The following is a 17,621-nucleotide window of genomic DNA, read 5'->3' as shown; positions in this document are numbered from 1 at the left end:
GTATGTGTCTGTGTGTGTGTGTCTATGTTCGTGTGTGTGAGTGTTCATGTGTGCGTCAGTGTGTGTGTGCGCGTGTGTGTGTGTGTGTGTGAGTGCGTGTGTGTGTGTCTGAGTGAGTGTGTGTGTGTGTGTGTCTGTGGCCAAGACCTCCCACAAGGAATCCAGATTCTGTGTCGGACAGATGGGGGGAAGGAACTGCTCTTTATCTTAACAGGTTCAAGGCCAAGAGCAAGGTGTCAATGACTTCCATCATGGGTCTCCAATGTGCAGACACCACCATCGTAGCTCACTCTGAAGAGGTTCTGCAGTGCGTAGTGGATGCTTTATGCAGAGCAGACAAACTCCTGGAACTTGACGTAAACATCAAGAAATCCCAAGTCCTGCAGCAACCTGCTCCAGATCAAGCTCCTAAACCTCCAGCCATCCAAGTTGACAACGTCCCTCTGGAGAACACTGATCTTGCCAGCCTTCTTTCTTCAAGTGCCAACAATGACCTTGAAATAAAGCGTAGACAAGGCTGTGGGACTGAAAGAAGGGTTTTGAAGATGAGTGGCATAGCAATCGATTTGAAGAGAGAGTGAGTTTCGCACAGGTTGGGGAGAAGAGTTTAAAAAAACAGCGTTTTGCGGGGCTTGGCGCTTTAGCAGTGGACCAATTGATTTGAAGAGAGAGAGAGCTTTGCACAGGTCGGTGAGAAGTGTGCGGATGATTGTGGAGGTTTTGAAGCATCTGGGGACAATGGCTTGACTAAGGGAGACACTGAAAATGTCTGTCAGGACATCTGCTAGTACATCAGCACATTCCTTGAGAACACGTCCAGGGATGTTGTCGGGACCTCCCGCTTTCCGTGTGTTGACCCTGGCAAGGGTCCTCCGTGTTTGCTCTGGATCAATGATTGGAGCTGGCTGGTCAGATGGTAAAAAGGGACTGGCTTTGCCCCTTGCTGTAGTGTTTGATGCTTCGAAGTGTGCAAAGAAATTGTTAAGCCTGTCTGGAAGAGAGGCTTTGCTGTCATCAGTTTTCTGCCTGATCTTGTAGTCTGTCAGAGCCTAAGTACTCCTGTTTGAGTACTGTTGTGGGGTGACAGCCTGTCTGGGGGAAGCAACAGTGGCCATGTCTCCGGCACAGAGTCTGGCCCTGTGGCTCAGAAGGGTAGGGAAAGGAAGAGGATGGCAGCAGTGATAGGGGACTCTATAGTTAGGGGGTCAGATAGGCGATTCTGTGGACACAGGAAAGAAACGCAGATGGTAGTTTGTCTCCCAGGTGCCAGGGTCTGAGATGTTTCAGATTGCGTCCACAATATCTTGAAGTTGGAAGGAGAATAGCCAGAAGTCGTGGTACATATTGGTGCCAACAACATAGGTAGGAAAAGGGAGGAGGTCCTGAAAGCAGACTACAGGGAGTTAGGAAAGAAGTTGAGAAGCAGGACCTCAAAGGTAGTAATCTCAGGATTACTGCCTGTGCCACATGACAGTGAGTATAGGAACAGAATGAGGTGGAGGATCAATGTGTGTCTGAGGGATTGGAGCAGGGGGCAGGGATTCAGATTTCTGGATCATTGGGACCTCTTCTGGGGCAGATGTGACCTGTACAAAAAGGACGGGTTGCACTTGAATCCGAGGGGGACCAATATCCTGGTGGGAAGGTTTGCAAAGGCTATTGGGGAGAGTTTAAACTAGAATTGCTGGGGGGTGAGAACTGAACTGAAGTGATGAAGGAAAGGGAGGCTTGCTGACAAATAGAGAAAGTTTGGAGGCAATGTGAAAGGGAGGATAGGCAGGTGATAGAGAAGGGACGCGCTCAGTCCGATGGTTTGAGATGTGTCTATTTTAATGCAAGGAGTATCATGAATAAAGCAGATGAACTTAGAGCGTGGATCAGCACTTGGAGCTATGATGTTGTGGCCATTACAGAGACTTGGATGGTGCAGGGACAGGAACATTCACAACACGCTGGAGGAACTCAGCAGGTTGGGCAGCATCCGTGGAAACGATCAGTCAACGTTTCGGGCCAGAACCCTTCGTCGGGACTGTAGAGGGAGGGGGCAGAGGCCCTATAAAGAAGGTGGGGGGAGGGTGGGAAGGAGAAGGCTGGTAGGTTCCAGGTGAAAAACCAGTAAGGGGAAAGATAAAGGGGTGGGGGAGGGGAAGCAGGGAGGTGATGGGCAGGAAAGGTGAAGAAGGAATAGGGGAAAACACAATGGGGAGTAGAAGGAGGTGGAACCATGAGGGAGGTGATAGGCAGCTGGGGGAGGGGGCAAAGTGAAACTGGGATAGGGGAAGGGAGGGGGAGGGAATTACTGGAAGTTGGAGAATTCAATGTTCATACCAAGGGGCTGGAAACTACCCAGACGGTATATGAGGTGTTGCTCCTCCAACCTGAGTTTAGCCTCATCATGGCAGTAGAGGAGGCCATGTATGGACATATCTGAATGGGAAGCAGAGTTGAAGTGGGTGACTACCAGGAGATCCTGTCTGTTTTGGCGGACGGAGCGGAGGTGCTCGATGAAGCGGTCCCTCAATCTGCAGTGGGTTTCACTGATGTAGAGGAGGCCGCACCGGATGCAATAGATGACCCCAACAGACTCACAAGTGAAGTGTTGCCTCACCTGGAAGGACTGTTTGGGGCCCTGAATGGTGGCAAGAGAGGAGGTGTAGGGACAGGTGTAGCACTTGCGCTTACAGGGATAAGAGCCGGGTGGGAGATCCGTGGGGAGGGACGTGTGGACCAGGGAGTCACGGAGGGACCGATCCCTGTGGAAAGCAGAGAGGGGTGGAGAGGGAAAGATGTGCTTAGTGGTGGGGTCCTGTTGAAGGTGGCAGAAGTTGCGGAGGATAATGTGCTGGATCCGGAGGCTGGTGGGGTGGTAGGTGAGGACAAGAGGAACTGTCCCTGTTGTGGTGATGGGAGGATGGGGTGAGGGCCGAAGTGCGGGAAATGGAGGAGATGCGGGTGAGGGCATCATTGATGACGGCAGAAGGGAAACCACGATCCTTGAAGAAAGAGGACATTTGAGATGTCCTGGAACGGAAAGCCTCATCCTGGGAGCAGATGTGGCGGAGATGGAGGAACTGGGAATAGGGAATAGCAATTTGTGTTTACAAGAGGCAGGAATGGCTACTTCAAGTGCCAGGCTTTAGATGTTTCAGAAAGGACAGGGAGGGAGGCAAGAGAGGTGAGGGCATGACACTGTTGATCAGAGATAGTGTCACGGCAGCAGAAAGGGAGGAAGTCATGGAGGACAATAGACAATAGGTGCAGGAGTAGGCCATTCAGTCCTTCGAGCCAGCACCGCCATTCACTGTGATCATGGCTGATCATCCATAATCAGTATCCAGTTCCTGCCTTATCCCCATAACCTTTGATTCCGCTATCTTTAAGAGCTCTATCCATCTCTTTCTCGAAAGCATCCAGAGACTTGGCCTCCACAGCCTTCTGGGGCAGAGCATTCCATATATCCACCACTCTCTGGGTGAAAAAGTTTTTCCTCAACTCCATTCTAAATGGCCTACCCCTTATTCTCAAATTGTGGCCTCTGGTTCTGGACTCCCCCAACATCGGGAACGTGTCTCCTGCCTCCAGCGTGTCCAATCCCTTAATAATCTTATATATTTCAATCAGATCCCCTCTCATCCTTCTAAATTCCAGTGTATACAAGCCCAGTCACTCCAATCTTTCGACATATGACAGTCCCACCATTCCGGGAATTAACCTCGTGAACCTACGCTGCACTCCCTCAATAGCAAGAATGTCCTTCCTCAAATTTGGAGACCAAAACTGTACACAATACTCCAGGTGTGGTTCCACCAGGGCCCTGTACAACTGCAGAAGGACCTCTGTGATCCTATACTCAATTCCCCTTGTTATGAAGGCCAACATGCCATTAGCTTTCTTCACTGCCTGCTGTACCTACATGCTTATTTTCAGTGACTGGTGAACAAGGACACCAAGATCTCATTGTACTTCCCCTTTTCCTAACTTGACACCATTCAAATAGTAATCTGCCTTCCTGTTCTTGCCACCAAAGTGGATAACCTCACATTTATCCACATTAAACTGCATCTGCCATGCAGCTGCCCACTCACCTGACCTGTTCAAGTCACCCTGCATTCTCATAACATCCTCCTCACATTTCACACTGCCACCCAGCTTTGTGTCATCTGCAAATTTGCTAATGTTACTTTTAATCCCTTCATCTAAATCATTAATGTATATTGTAAATAGCTGCGGTCCCAGCACCGAGCCTTGCGGTACCCCACTAGTCATTGTCTGCCATTCTGAAAGGGACCCGTTAATTCCTACTCTTTGTTTCCTGTTTGCCAACCAGTTTTCTATCCATGTCAGTACCTTACCCCCCATACCATGTGCTCTAATTTTACCCACTAATCCCTATGTGGGACTTTATCAAAGGCTTTCTGAAAGTCCAGGTACACTACATCCATTGGCTCTCCCTTGTCCATTTTCATAGTTACATCCTCAAAAAATTCCAGATGAGTAGTCAAGCACGATTTCCCCTTCGTAAATCCATGCTGACTCGGACCGATCCTGTTACTGCTATCCAGATGTGTTGTAATTTCATCTTTTATAATTGACTCCAGCATCTTTCCCACCACCGACGTCAGGCTAACTGTCTATAATTCCCTGTTTTCTCTCTCCCTCCTTTCTTTAAAAGTGGGATAACAATAGCTACCCTCCAGTCCTCAGGAACTGATCCTGAATCTATAGAACATTGGAAAATAATTACCAATGCATCCACGATTTCTAAAGCCACCTCCTTAAGTAGCTGAGATGCAGACCATCAGGTCCCGGGGACTTATCAGCCTTCAGTCCCATCAGTCTATCCAACACCATTTCCTGTCTAATGTGAATCTCCTTCAGTTCCTCCATTACCCTGGGTCCTCTGGCCACTATTACATCTGGGAGATTGTTTGTGTCTTCCCTAGTGAAGACAGATCCAAAGTACCTGTTCAGCTCGTCTGCCATTTCCTTGTTCCCCATAATAAGTTCAGCCGTTTCTGTCTTCAAGGGCCCAACTTTGGTCTTAATTAATTTTTCCTCTTCACATACCTAAAGAAGCTTTTACTATCCTCCTTTATATTCTTGGCTAGTTTACCTTCATACCTCATTGTTTCCCCCCGTATTGCCTTTTTAGTTACCTTCTGTTGCTCCTTAAAAGGGAATGAGGAAAGGTGCAGCTGATTCATATCGTTTCCTCGCAGCTTGGTAGCACATGCTTTGCGGCCCGGTGGTTGAGGACCGTTGTTCTAATCCTTCTTTCTAACTCAACCACCACTCCCAGTAATATCCTTAAACCTTTCCTGTATCCTTTCCAGCTTAATGATACCCTTATTATAACTAGGTGAACAGAACTGCCTGCAATACTCCAAGTGCGGTCTCACCAATCACTTGTATAGAGGTCGTCCAACTTGTACTCATTGTAATGATTGATGAAGGCAATGTGCCAAAAGTCTTCTCTACTGGCCTGCCTACCTTTGCTGCCACATTGTTCCTATTTTAAGTGACCTTACCAAAAGCTTGCTGAAGTCCATCTACCCTCCTCCATACCCTTTATCACCTCTCCATGAAAATCAAATTTCTGATACTCAATTTCCTAGGCAGAAAGCCATGCTGACTATTTTTAATCAGAATCAGTCCTTGCCTTTCCAAATGCTGTGAGAGATGCCCTTCAGTAACTTTCCCAACATTGCTGTTAGGCTCACTGGCCTGTACTTCCCCAACGTGTTCTTGCAGCCATTATCAAATTAAAGCACTGCATTAGCAGTCTGCTGTACCTTCTGCATGGCCAAAGCTGAACGAGGTGGATAGAGGTGATAGGGGTGATAGGGGTGATAGAGGTGATAGAGGTGATAGAGCTGAACGAGGTGGATAGAGGTGATAGCGGTGCCACGATAAGAGGCATTGATCGAGTAGGCAGTCAGAGACTTCTTCCAAGAGTGGAAATGGCCAATACAAGACAGCATAATTTTAAGGTGATTGAAGGAAAGTAAGGGGGGGGGGCGCGAGTTAGAGATAAGTTTTTTTTAAAGACCTGGAGTGGTGGTTGGTGGTAGAGGCAGATACATTAGGGGCACTTAAGAAATTTTTTGACAGGCACACAGATGAGACAAAAAAAAATGGAGAGCTATGCAGGAGGGAAGGGCTAGATTGACCTTAGACTAGGTCAGTGTAACATTGTGAGCCGGAGAACCTGTACTGTACTGTGCTGTAGTGTTCTATGTTCTAGTTAATTAGAGAACAATTGCAAAAAAAGCTGCAAACAAAGTCTTTGTGCTCAAAACACCAAACTAACACACAAGTGCAGCAGGTAATGGAAAAGGAGGTTTGTATTTCAAAGAGCCTGAAGCATGAAATTAGGGAAGTCTTACTACAACTGTTCAAGGCACTGCTGAAAAAGCATCTCGGGTAATGCATCTTTGCCATTGAGAAACTCATTAAGTGAACACGCCCATATCCTAAACTCTTTCAGCTGTGTCTTGAGAGGTTAGGCAAAAGCACCTGTCAGGCAACCTGCAACATTATGGCTGTGATCAATGTGATTTAACAGAGTAATACAGGATGAATAAATAAAGATACCTTCCAGACCACTGAAATTAAATGATATAAATGAGGGGTTGTTTACGGAGTCTCTGTGGGTGGAAGTTAGGAACAGGAAGGGGTCAATAACTCTACTGGGTGTTTTTTATAGACCACCCAATAGTAACAGGGACATCGAGGAGCAGATAGGGAGACAGATTCTGGAAAGGAGTAATAATACGGTTGTTGTGGTGGGAGATTTTAATTTCCCAAATATTGATTGGCATATCCCGAGAGTGAGGGGTTTAGATGGGATAGAGTTTGTTAGGTGTGTTCAGGAAGGTTTCTTGACACAATATGTAGGTAAGCCTACAAGAGGAGAGGCTGTACTTGATCTGGTATTGGGAAATGAACCTGGTCAGGTGTTGGGTCTCTCAGTGGGAGAGCATTTTGGAGATAGTGATCATAATTCTATCTCCTTTACAATAGCATTGGAGAGGGATAGGAACAGACAAGTTAGGGAAATGTTTAATTGGAGTAAGGAGAAATACAAGGCTATCAGGCATTAACATGGAAACATAAATTGGAAACAGATGTTCTCAGGAAAACGTGTGGAAGAAATGTGGCAAGTGTTCCGAGGATATTTGTGTGGAGTTCTGAGTAGGTACATTCCAATGAGACAGGGAAAGGATGGTAGGGTACAGGAACCATGGTGTACAAAGGCTGTTGTAAATCTAGTCAAGAAGAAAGAAGAGCTTACAAAAGGTTCAAAAAACAAGGTAATAATAGGAATCTAGAAGATTATATGGCTAGCAGGAAGGAGTTTAAGAATGAAATTAGGAGAGCCAGAAGGGGCCATGAGAAGGCCTTGGCCGACAGGATTAAGGAAAACCCCAAGGCATTCTACAAGTATGTGAAGAGCAAGAGGATAAGACGTGAGAGAATAGGACCATTCAAGTGTGACAGTGGAAAAGTGTGTATGGAACCGGAGAGATAGTGGAGATAGTTAATGAATACTTTACTTCAGTATTCATTATGGAAAAGGATCTTGGTGATTATAGTGATGACTTGCAGTGGACTGAAAAGCTTGAGCATGTAGATATTAAGGAAGAGGATGTGCTGGAGATTTTGGAAAGCATCAAGTTGGATAAGTCACCAGGATCGGATGAGATGTACCCCAGGCTACTGTGGGAGTTGAGGGAGGAGATTGCTGAGCCTCTGGCGATGATCTTTGCATCATCAATGGGGACGGGAGAAGTTCTGGAGGATTGGAGGGTTGCAGATATTGTTCCCTTATTCAAGAAAGGGAGTAGAGATAGCCTAGGAAATTATAGACCAGTGAGTTTTACATCAGTGGTTGGTAGGTTGATGGAGAAGATCCTGAGAGGCAGGATTTATGAACATTTGGAGAGGCATGATATGATTAGGAATAGTCAGCATGGCTTTGTCAAGGGCAGGTCGTGCCTTACAAGCCTGATTGAATTTTTTGAGGATGTGACTAAACACATTGATGAAGGTAAAGCCGTAGATGTAATGTAACGGATTTCAACAAGGCATTTGATAAGGTACCCCATGCAAGGCTTATTGAGAAAGTAAGGAGGTATGGGATCCAAGGGGACACCATTTTGTGGATCCAGAACTGACTTGCCCACAGAAAGCAAAGAGTGGTTGCCGACAGGTCATATTCTGCATGGAGGTCGGTGACCAGTGGTGTGTCTCAGGGATCTGTTCTGGGACCCCTACTCTTTGTGATTTTTATAAATGACCTGGATGAAGAAGTGGAGGGATGGGTTAGTAAGTTTGCCGACGACACAAAGATTGGGGGTGTTGTGGATAGGGTGAAGGGCTGTCAGAGGTTACAGCGGGACATTGATAGGATGCAGAACTGGGCTGAGAAGTGGCAGATGGAGTTCAACCCAGATAAGTGTGAAATGGTTCATTTTGGTAGGTCAAATATGATGGCAGAATATAGTATTGATGGTAAGACTCTTGGCAGTGTGGAGGATCTGAGAGATCTTGGGGTCCATGTCCATAGGACACTCAAAGCAGCTGCGCAGGTTGACTCTGTGGTTAAGAAGGCATACGGTGTATTGGCCTTCATCAACCGTGGGATTCAGTTCAAGAGCCGTGACGGAATGTTGCAGCTATATAGGACCCTGGTCAGACCCCACTTGGAGTACTGTGCTCAGTTCTGGTCACCTCACTACAGGAAGGATGTGGATACTATAGAGAGAGTGCAGAGGAGATTTACAAGGATGTTGCCTGGATTGGAGAACATGCCTAATGAGAATAGGTTGAGTGAACTTGGCCTTTTCTCCTTGGAGCGGTGTAAGATGAGAGGTGACCTGATAGAGGTGTGCAAGATGATGAGGGGGATTGATTGTGTGGCTAGCCAAAAGCTTTTTTCCAGGGGCATAGTCTTAAGGTGCTTGGAAATGGGTACCAAGGGGATGTCAGGGGTAAGTTTTTCACACACAGAGTGGTGGGTGTGTGGAATGCACTGTCAGTGGCGGTAGTGGAGGCAGATACAATGGGGTCTTTTCAGAGCCTCTTAGACAGGTACATGGAGCTTGGAAAAACAGAGGGCTATGCGGTCGGGAAATTGTAGGCAGTTTCTAGAATAGGTTACATGGTCGGCACAACAAAAATGTCCCAAAGATGAAGAGAGTTAGCAGTAAGAAGAAGCTACTAACTCTGGCATCCTGGAGGAAGTTAACATTAACTCCATAGCCATAACTGTGACTCCACACCAATTGCAATGGGTCGGCCACATCAAATGTATGCCTGACTCTCGCCCCCCCCCGAAACAACTGCTGTTGGGACAACCGAGGGATGCAAAGCGCATTCCTGGGGGTGGGGGTAGAAAAAGCAGTTCAAGGAGAATATTCTAGACCTTCCTGAGGAAATGCCACATCAGCCTCAGTGGACGGGAGAAATTAGCACGGGGGAGGGAAATCTGGAGAAGGATTGTTTCTGAGGGGACCGCACAGCTCACAGTATATCTCCACCTTGCCGCTGAGACTAAACAGCTTCAACACGATGAGAGACGGGGAAAGGCCCAACCAGCTACCTCCACCTGCCGACACTGCAACAGGACTTGTAGATCACGGATCTACAAGTGGATCTGGTGGATCTGGTCTCCTGCTCAGTCATTTCAAGACCCGCAGGAGACCAGATCCACCACTTGGAGAAGAATCGTACTCGACTACTAGTGATCGCAGATGATGATTGTGTGTGGATTAGGGAGGGTGAGGGTGTGTACAATAGTCCTACATCACTCTACACACCACCGTTATAAGATTGTTTAGAGCAATTTGCAGCCAAAATCCAAGCAGCTGGGCTGAATTTGCGGGCTGCTTCACAGACTGCACTTGCCCCCATGGGCATCGGGTGGCAGCACTGAGCCACTGTCGGAGCAGGGCAGCGCTGGGGAGATCCCTCCCCTCGGCTCCCATGGGGCTGGGGTGAGTCTGCAGGCAGCGACGGGCCGAACTTCTGCTCCTCCAGCCCCGAGGCTCCCTCCTTCCTCTTTCGGCTCAGAGTCAGGGTCAGACAGGGAGTGAGTGTAGTTATAAGAACACAGGAGTCAGTGATTGGCTGGTCTGTTATTCCACTTGGCACGGACATGATGGACAGAAGGGCCTCATTCTGACTGCCTCGACCCTACAGTGAGGACAGCCTTGCATTTCCCCACGTTGTACCCCATGAACCCGTGCATCGGACACTACCTTACAGCCCTGCATTTCCCCACATTATACCCTATCAGTTCACTTGCTTACCCCCAGTGAACACCACCCTCCCACACCACACTTGGAATATTGTGTTCATTTCTGGTCACCTCATTATCGGAGGGGTTTAGAAGCCTTAGTGAGGGAGCTGAGGAGATTTACCAGGATTCGAGAGCATGTTTTATGAGGAAAGGTTGAGTGAGCTTGGGCTTTTCTCTTTGGAGTGAAGGAGGATGAGAGGTGACTTGATTGAGCTGTACAAGATGATAAGAGGCACAGAGAGAGTGGACAGCCAGACTTTTTCCCAGGGTGGAAATGGCTAACACGAGGGGGCATAATGTTAAGGTGATTGGAGGAAAGTGCAGGGGGGATGTCAGAGGTAAGTTTTTTTTACACAGAGGGTGGTGGGTGTGTGGAACACACTGCTGGGGGTGCTGGTAGAGACAGATACATTCGGGACATTTAAGAGGCTCTTGGATAGAAAAATGGAGGCAATTTGGGAGGGTACTTAGGGAACAAATTAACCTTAGCGTGACAGGCTGGGACCGTTTCTCCCAGAGCGAAGGAGACCAAGGGGCGACCTAGTTCGACTTAGTAGGCTCTCCCCGTGACCGTGTGAGTTTCCTCTGGGGGCTCCAGTGTCCTCCCACATCCACACACAAATGGGTTAGGGTCAGTGAGTTGGACGTTGACACAGTCTAACTGCCCTGTCCTGCCCTTGCCCATTCCACACCTCGCCCAACTCCCCTCCCCCTCTCTCCTCCCCCTCCCCCTCTCCCCTCCCCTCCCCCTCCCTCTCTCCCCTCCCCCTCTATCGCCCTCCCTCCTCCCCTCTCCCCTCCCCCTCTCTTCTCCCCCTCCCTCTCCTCCCCCTCCCCTCCCCCTCTCCCCTCCCCTCCCCCTCTCCCCTCCCCTCCCCCTCTCCCCTCTCTCTCTCTCCCTCCCCTCCCCCTCTCGCCCTCCCTCCTCCCCTCCCTTCCCCTCCCCTCCCCCTCTCTTCTCCCCCTCCCTCCCCTCCTCCTCTCTTCTCCCCCTCACTCCCTCTCCCTCCCCTCCCCCTCCCCCTCCTTTCTCCCCCTCCCCTCCACCCCCTCTCTCCCCTCCCCCTCCCTCTCCCTTCTCCCCTCCCCCTCCCTCTCCCTTCTCCCCTCCTTCTCTCCCCCTCTCCCTTCTCCCCCTCCCCCCTCTCCTCCCCCTCCCCTCCCTCTCTCCCTCCCCCTCCCCCTCCCTTCTCCCCCTCCCCTCTCTCTCTCCCCCTCCCCTCTCTCACTCCCCCTCCCCTCTCTCCCTCTCCTCTCCTCCTCTCCCTCCCCCTTCCCCTCCCTTCTCCCTCTCCCCCTCCCCCTCCCCTCCCCCCTCCACCCTTCCCCTCCTCCCCCTTCTCCGCCTCCCCCTCCCCTCTCCCCTCTCCCTCCCCGTTTCCCCCTTCCCCGTCCCCTACCTCTCCCCTCCCCCTACATTTTCCCCAACATCCTCTCAGCTTCTACACCCTCACTTCTCCTCCCCTCCCTCCTCCTCCTCCTCCTCCTCCCTATCCCCACATGTCACTCCTCCTGCCCCCTTCGCCTTTGTTCCTCATCTTCGCCCATGCCTCTCCTCCTCCTCACCTTCACCTGTCCTGCCTCCCTCCCCTTTTGTTCCTGCTCCTTCCCTTCACCACATCCCCTCCCTCTGCCCCTCCTTCTCCCACTCAACTCTTCTCTCCCTCGACCTTTCCCTCCACTGTCCCTCCTCCCACTCACCTCTCCTCTTCCCCCTCACCCTCCTCCTCCCCTCGACCCTCCTGTCCTTCACCCTCCCTTCCTGACCCTTCTCCTCACCTCGCCCTCCTCCCCATCAACACTCCTCCTCCCCGTCGACCCTCCACCCCACTGCCCCTCCTCCTGCCCCTCACCTCTCCTCTCCATCGTCCCGTCTACACTCTCTGCTCCCCCCCCCCACCGCGGCCCCTGTGACGGGTTCCTGCCTCTATTTTAAAATGCCTTCCCGTAAGCAGCAGAAGCTGAATGTCTGCACCTGCGGTTGTGCAACGGGCTGCAAAGGAGGAAGCGATGGTGCAGCTCACTGTCTGTGGTGTGGCTGCGGAAGTCACCCCCACCACACCACCGAGTCAGCAGGAACGCAGCGTCCTCTCCACACCCTGCCTGTACTCGCCCCCACCCCACCCCTCAGTGTGTGTGTCAGTGTGAGTCTGTGTGTGTGCGTGTGTGTGAGTCTGTGTCAGTGTGAGTGTGTGTGTGTGTGTCAGTGTGAGTCTGTGTGTGTGTGTGTCAGTGTGAGTCTGTCTGTGTGTGTCAGTGTGTCTGTGTGTGTGTGTGTGTGTCAGTGTGTGTGTGTGTGTGACCCTGCCTGCACTCGCCCCCATCCCACCCCTCAGTGTACGTGTCAGTGTGAGTGTGTGTGTGTGTGTGAGTGTGTGTGTGTGTGTCAGTGTGAGTCTGTGTGTGTGTGTCAGTGTGTCTGTGTATGTGTGTGTGACCCTGCCTGCACTCGCCCCCATCCCACCCCTCAGTGTGTCAGTGTGAGTGTGTGTGTGTCTGAGTGTGAGTATCTCTGAGTGTGTCTGTGTAATTGTGAGTGTGTGTGTGTGTATATAAGTGTGAGTGTGTCTGTGTGTGTGTCAGAGTGAGTGAGTGTGTCTGTGTAATTGTGAGTGTGTGTGTGGTTTCTCCCATAAGGGTTCTGAACCGGGGGTGAAGGGCTGGCTTGTGCTGGGCGATTGGGGTGATTGGTGTGTGGGAGAGGCTTTGATATCACAACAGATTCAGCTTTACTATCAATTTAATTAGAACCAGGTTGAATATCACTAGCATGTGTTGTACATAATGATAAAACAGTAAATGACAGATATATAATGTATAAAAATAAATTCAATACATAGTACAAAAAGAGAGCAAAAAAGAGATAAAATACTGGGGTAGTGTACATGGGTTCATTGTCCGTTCAGAAATCTGACGGCGGGTTGGGAGGGGGGGAGCTGTTCGTAAAACACTGTCTGATTCTGCAAAAACTTGAGCAGCTCTGTACCTATTTATTCCCCAGGGACTTCCTCTCACTCCGCTGCCCAGCTGGGTGCTGTTAGCATCGGGGCGGTGATCAGCTGCAGTTGTGTAACACTGTGGTGGTGCTATATTTGGAGAGTTGCATACAGTTCTGGTCACTTACCTGCAGGAAAGATAGCAAGGAGACCGAAAGAGTAGAGAGAAAATTTACAAATGTGTTGCTGTGACTTCAGGACCTGAGTTATGGGGAAAGGTTGAGTAGGTTAGAACTTCATTCCCTGGAGTGTAGGGGAATGAGGGGATTAGACAGAGGTACAGAAAATTACAAGGGGTATAGACAAGCAGGCTTTTTCCACTGAGGTTGGGTGAGACTAGATCTAGAGGTCATGGGTTAAGGGTGAAAGGTGAAATGTTTAAGGGGAACCTGAGGGTGAAAAACCTCTCAGAGGGTGTTGAGAGTATGGAACCCTCCTCGGGCAGGGAGAGGCCCTGTCTCCAGCACCCCCTCGGGCAGTGGGACGTGGGAGATTCTCCACCACCCAGGGGAGAAATGGCCGCCACTCAGCTGTGTCAGACAGCTGGCTCTGATGCAATCGGACTCTCAGTTCCCTCTGGAGCTGGTGGATGTGGCAGACCTTGTGATTTCCACATCCCAGACAAGGAGCTGACTGACTGCGGACGGAGAGGATCTCTGAACGCACTGCACCAGCATCAACAGGAACCCTTAGTGGTGTCTGTGACTCGCACCACTGCACACCGAGGGAGCTTGACTAATCCCTGCTCCCTCTTCAGCCCCGGGGTAGAGGATTGCAAACTGTCTGTCCTTTATATCCATTTCCTCTCCTATCAGATTCCTTCCCCTCCCACCACACCTTTACCATCCCCCTTTCTTTTTCAGTCCTGAAGAAGGATCTCAGCCCGAAACGTCGACTATTTATCATTTCCATAGATGCTGTCTGGCCTGCTGAGTTCCTCCAGCATTTTGTGTGTGTTGCTCTGGATTTCCAGCATCTGCAGAATTTTTCATGTTAACAGACCACAAAACATTGCACCTCAGTACAGGCCCTTTGGCCCACAATGTTGTGTCAACCCTTTAATCTACTCTAAAATCAATCTAACCCTTCCCTTGACATCGCCCTCCATTTTTCTACCATCTGTGTGTTGATATAAGAGTCTGTTAAATGTCACTACTGTATCCGTCTCTACCACCAGCCCTGGCAGCAAGAACAACGCACCCACCAGTCTCTGTGTAAATAACTATCTCTGACACCCTCCCTTAAGGTGGAGGGGCAGGAAGCAGGGAGGCTGCAGAAGGACTCAGGCAGATTAAGGGAAGGGGCAAAGTGGCAGATGGAACCCAGTGTCAGGAAGTGTCTGGTCACGCTCTTTGGCAGAAGGAATACAAGTGTAGACTAATTTTTAAAAGGAGAGTGAATTCAGAGATCAGAGGTGCAAAGGGACTTAAGAGTCCTCAGGCAGCATTCCCTAAAGGTTAACTTGCAGGTTGAATCGATGGGTCATGAAGACAAATGCAAAGTTAGCATTCATTTTAAGAGAACAAGAATATAAAAGCAAGGATGTAATGCTGAGGCTTTATAAGGCATTGGTCAGACCGCACTTGGAGTATTGTGAGCAGTTTTGGGCTCCTTATCTGAGAACGGATGTGCTGTCATTAGAGAGAGTCTAGAAATAGAATGAAAGAGTTAATGTATGAGGAGTGTTTGATGGCTCTGGGCCTGTACTCACTGGAGTTTAGAAGAATGAGGGGAATCTCACTGAAACCTATCAAGTTTTTGAAAGGCCTGGACAGAATGTATGTGGAGAGGATGTTTCCTATATTGTGGGAATCTGAAACAAGAGGGAAAAACATCAGAATAGACGGACTCCATTGAGGACAGAGATGAGGAGGGATTTCTTTTTCTACAGGGTGTGGATTTCACTCCAGGCCAGTCAGAGGTTGGTCGGTTCCTGATTAGTCAGGGCGTCAAAGTTTACAGGGAGGAAACAGGAGAACGAGGTTGAAAGGGATAATAAATCAGCCATGATGGGATGGCAGAGAGGATGTGATGGGCTGAATGTCCTAATTCTGCTCCTACTTTATATATCAAGCTCTAATGGTCTATACATTCCTCTGATCACCTTAAAATTATGCCCTTGTGTATGAGCCATTTCTGCCCTGGGAAAAAGTCTCTGACTGTCCACTCTATCTATGCCTCTTAACATCTTCTGCACCTCTATCAAGTCACCTCTCAGTCTCCTTCACTCAAAAGAGAACCCAGCTCACTCAATCTATCCTTATGACATGCTCTCTTATCCAGTCAGCATCCTAGTAAATCTCCTCTGCACCCTCTATAAAGCTTCTACAACCTTCTGATTCCAAACAGCCAGATCACTGCAGATCCTTTACACCTTAGTATCCTGGTCTATTTCCACCGAGCAGGAGACAAAAGGAGCCTCAGGTCCCACTCCACCATCGGACAGGAGATACAGGAGTCTCAGGTCTTGGACTGTGACCAGCTCATCTCTTGCTCAGGACTGTGAGCCCATGCTGATCAGTTACACGAGTCTCTCCACTGATGAGAGGTCCTGGCATTGGAATCAAGGCTGCTGTTATTACTGTGGGCAAGCAGGTTGTCTGTGGGCTGAATATCTGAGGCTGCTGCTGTCTGGGGAACTGTTGGAAGGATTGTGATGGTAGCAGCCACTACTCCCAATCCCATGGATTCAGGTTTTGTGCTGAAGGTGGAGTTCACCTGGGGTATGTGCTTAAGGCTGGTGAAGGTTTTTGTGGACTCTGGGGCGGTGGGTAATTTTCTGCACTTAGGAACCGCCTGTTAGCTCGACAGGCGTTAAGAGTTAAGCCAGCCCATGCCCACAACTGTCTTGGACGGTCACCTGCTAGGTTGTGGGCAGATCTAGCAACAGACTGGGGAGAGGGTAGGGGATCATGTGGAGGACATTAATTTCTACATCATTGACTCTCCAATCACACCCCTGATTCCTGGGTACTCTTGGCTGTCCCAGCATAACCCATACGCGGACTGGAGGGGGTAGAGAATCATTGCTTGGTCCAGTCATTGTAAGACAGTATGTTTGTGGCGTGGACTCCGTACTCTCCCGAGACCAACATCTGGTAAGAGGACAGACTTCAGGGTGAGGTACCCCAAAGCCAATGGGATCCAGCTGCCAGGTCCCAACAAAAGGGGGAGGCTTCGAAACGCAGACTCCTGGAGCCTGTTCCTGGGATGCAGACCCTTAGAAACATAGAAAACCTACAGCACAATACAGGGCCTTCGGCTGGCCGGACATGTCCTTAGCTCGGGTTACCCATAGCCTTCTATATTTCTAAGCTCCATGTACCTGTCCAGGAATCTCTTAAAGGACCCTATTGTATCCCCCTCCACCACCGTTGCCAGCAACTCATTCCACACACTCACCACTCTCTGTGTAAAAAACTTACCCCTAATATCTCCACTGTACCTACTTCCAAGCACCTTATAACTCTGCCCTCTCGTGCTGGCCATTTCAGCCCTGCGGAAAAGCCTCTGACTATCCACACGATCAATGCCTCTCATCATTTCTATAGTTTCCACATCTTTCCTGTAGTGAGGCGACCAGAACTGAGCACAGTACTCCAGGTGGGGTCTGACCAGGGTCCTATATAGCTGCAACATTACCTCTCGGCTCTTAAACTCAATCCCACGATTGATGAAGGCCAATGCACCGTATGCCTTCTTAACGACAGAGTCAACCTGCACAGCAGCTTTGAGTGTCCTATGGACTCGGACCCCAAGATCCCTCTGATCCTCCACACTGCCAAGAGTCTTGCCATTAATACTATATTCTGTCATCATATTTGACCTACCAAAATAAACCACCTCACACTTAACTGGGTTGAACTCCATCTGCCACTTCTCAGCCCAGTTTTGCATCCTATCAATGTCCTGCTGTAATCTCTGACAGCCCTCCACACTATCCACAACACCTCTAACCTTTGTGTCATCAGCAAACTTACTAACCCATCCCTCCACTTCCTCATCCAGGTCATTTATAAAAATCACGAAGAGAAGGGGTCCCAGAACAGATCCCCGAGGCACACCACTGGTCACTGGCCTCCATGCAGAATATGACCCATCTACAACCACTCTTTGCCTTCTGTGGGCAAGCCAGTTCTGGATCCACAAAGCAATGTCCCCTTGGATCCCATGCCTCCTTACTTTCTCAATAAGCCTTGCATGGGGTAACTTGTCAAATGCCTTGCTAAAATCTATATACACTACATCTACTGCTCTACCTTCATCAATGTGTTTAGTCACATCCTCAAAAAATTCAATCAGCCTCATAAGGCACGACCTGC

This window comes from Mobula hypostoma, chromosome 7 (assembly GCF_963921235.1).
Source record: "Mobula hypostoma chromosome 7, sMobHyp1.1, whole genome shotgun sequence".
NCBI classification, from domain to species: Eukaryota; Metazoa; Chordata; class Chondrichthyes; order Myliobatiformes; family Myliobatidae; genus Mobula; species Mobula hypostoma.
This window is presented reverse-complemented; position numbering follows the sequence as displayed.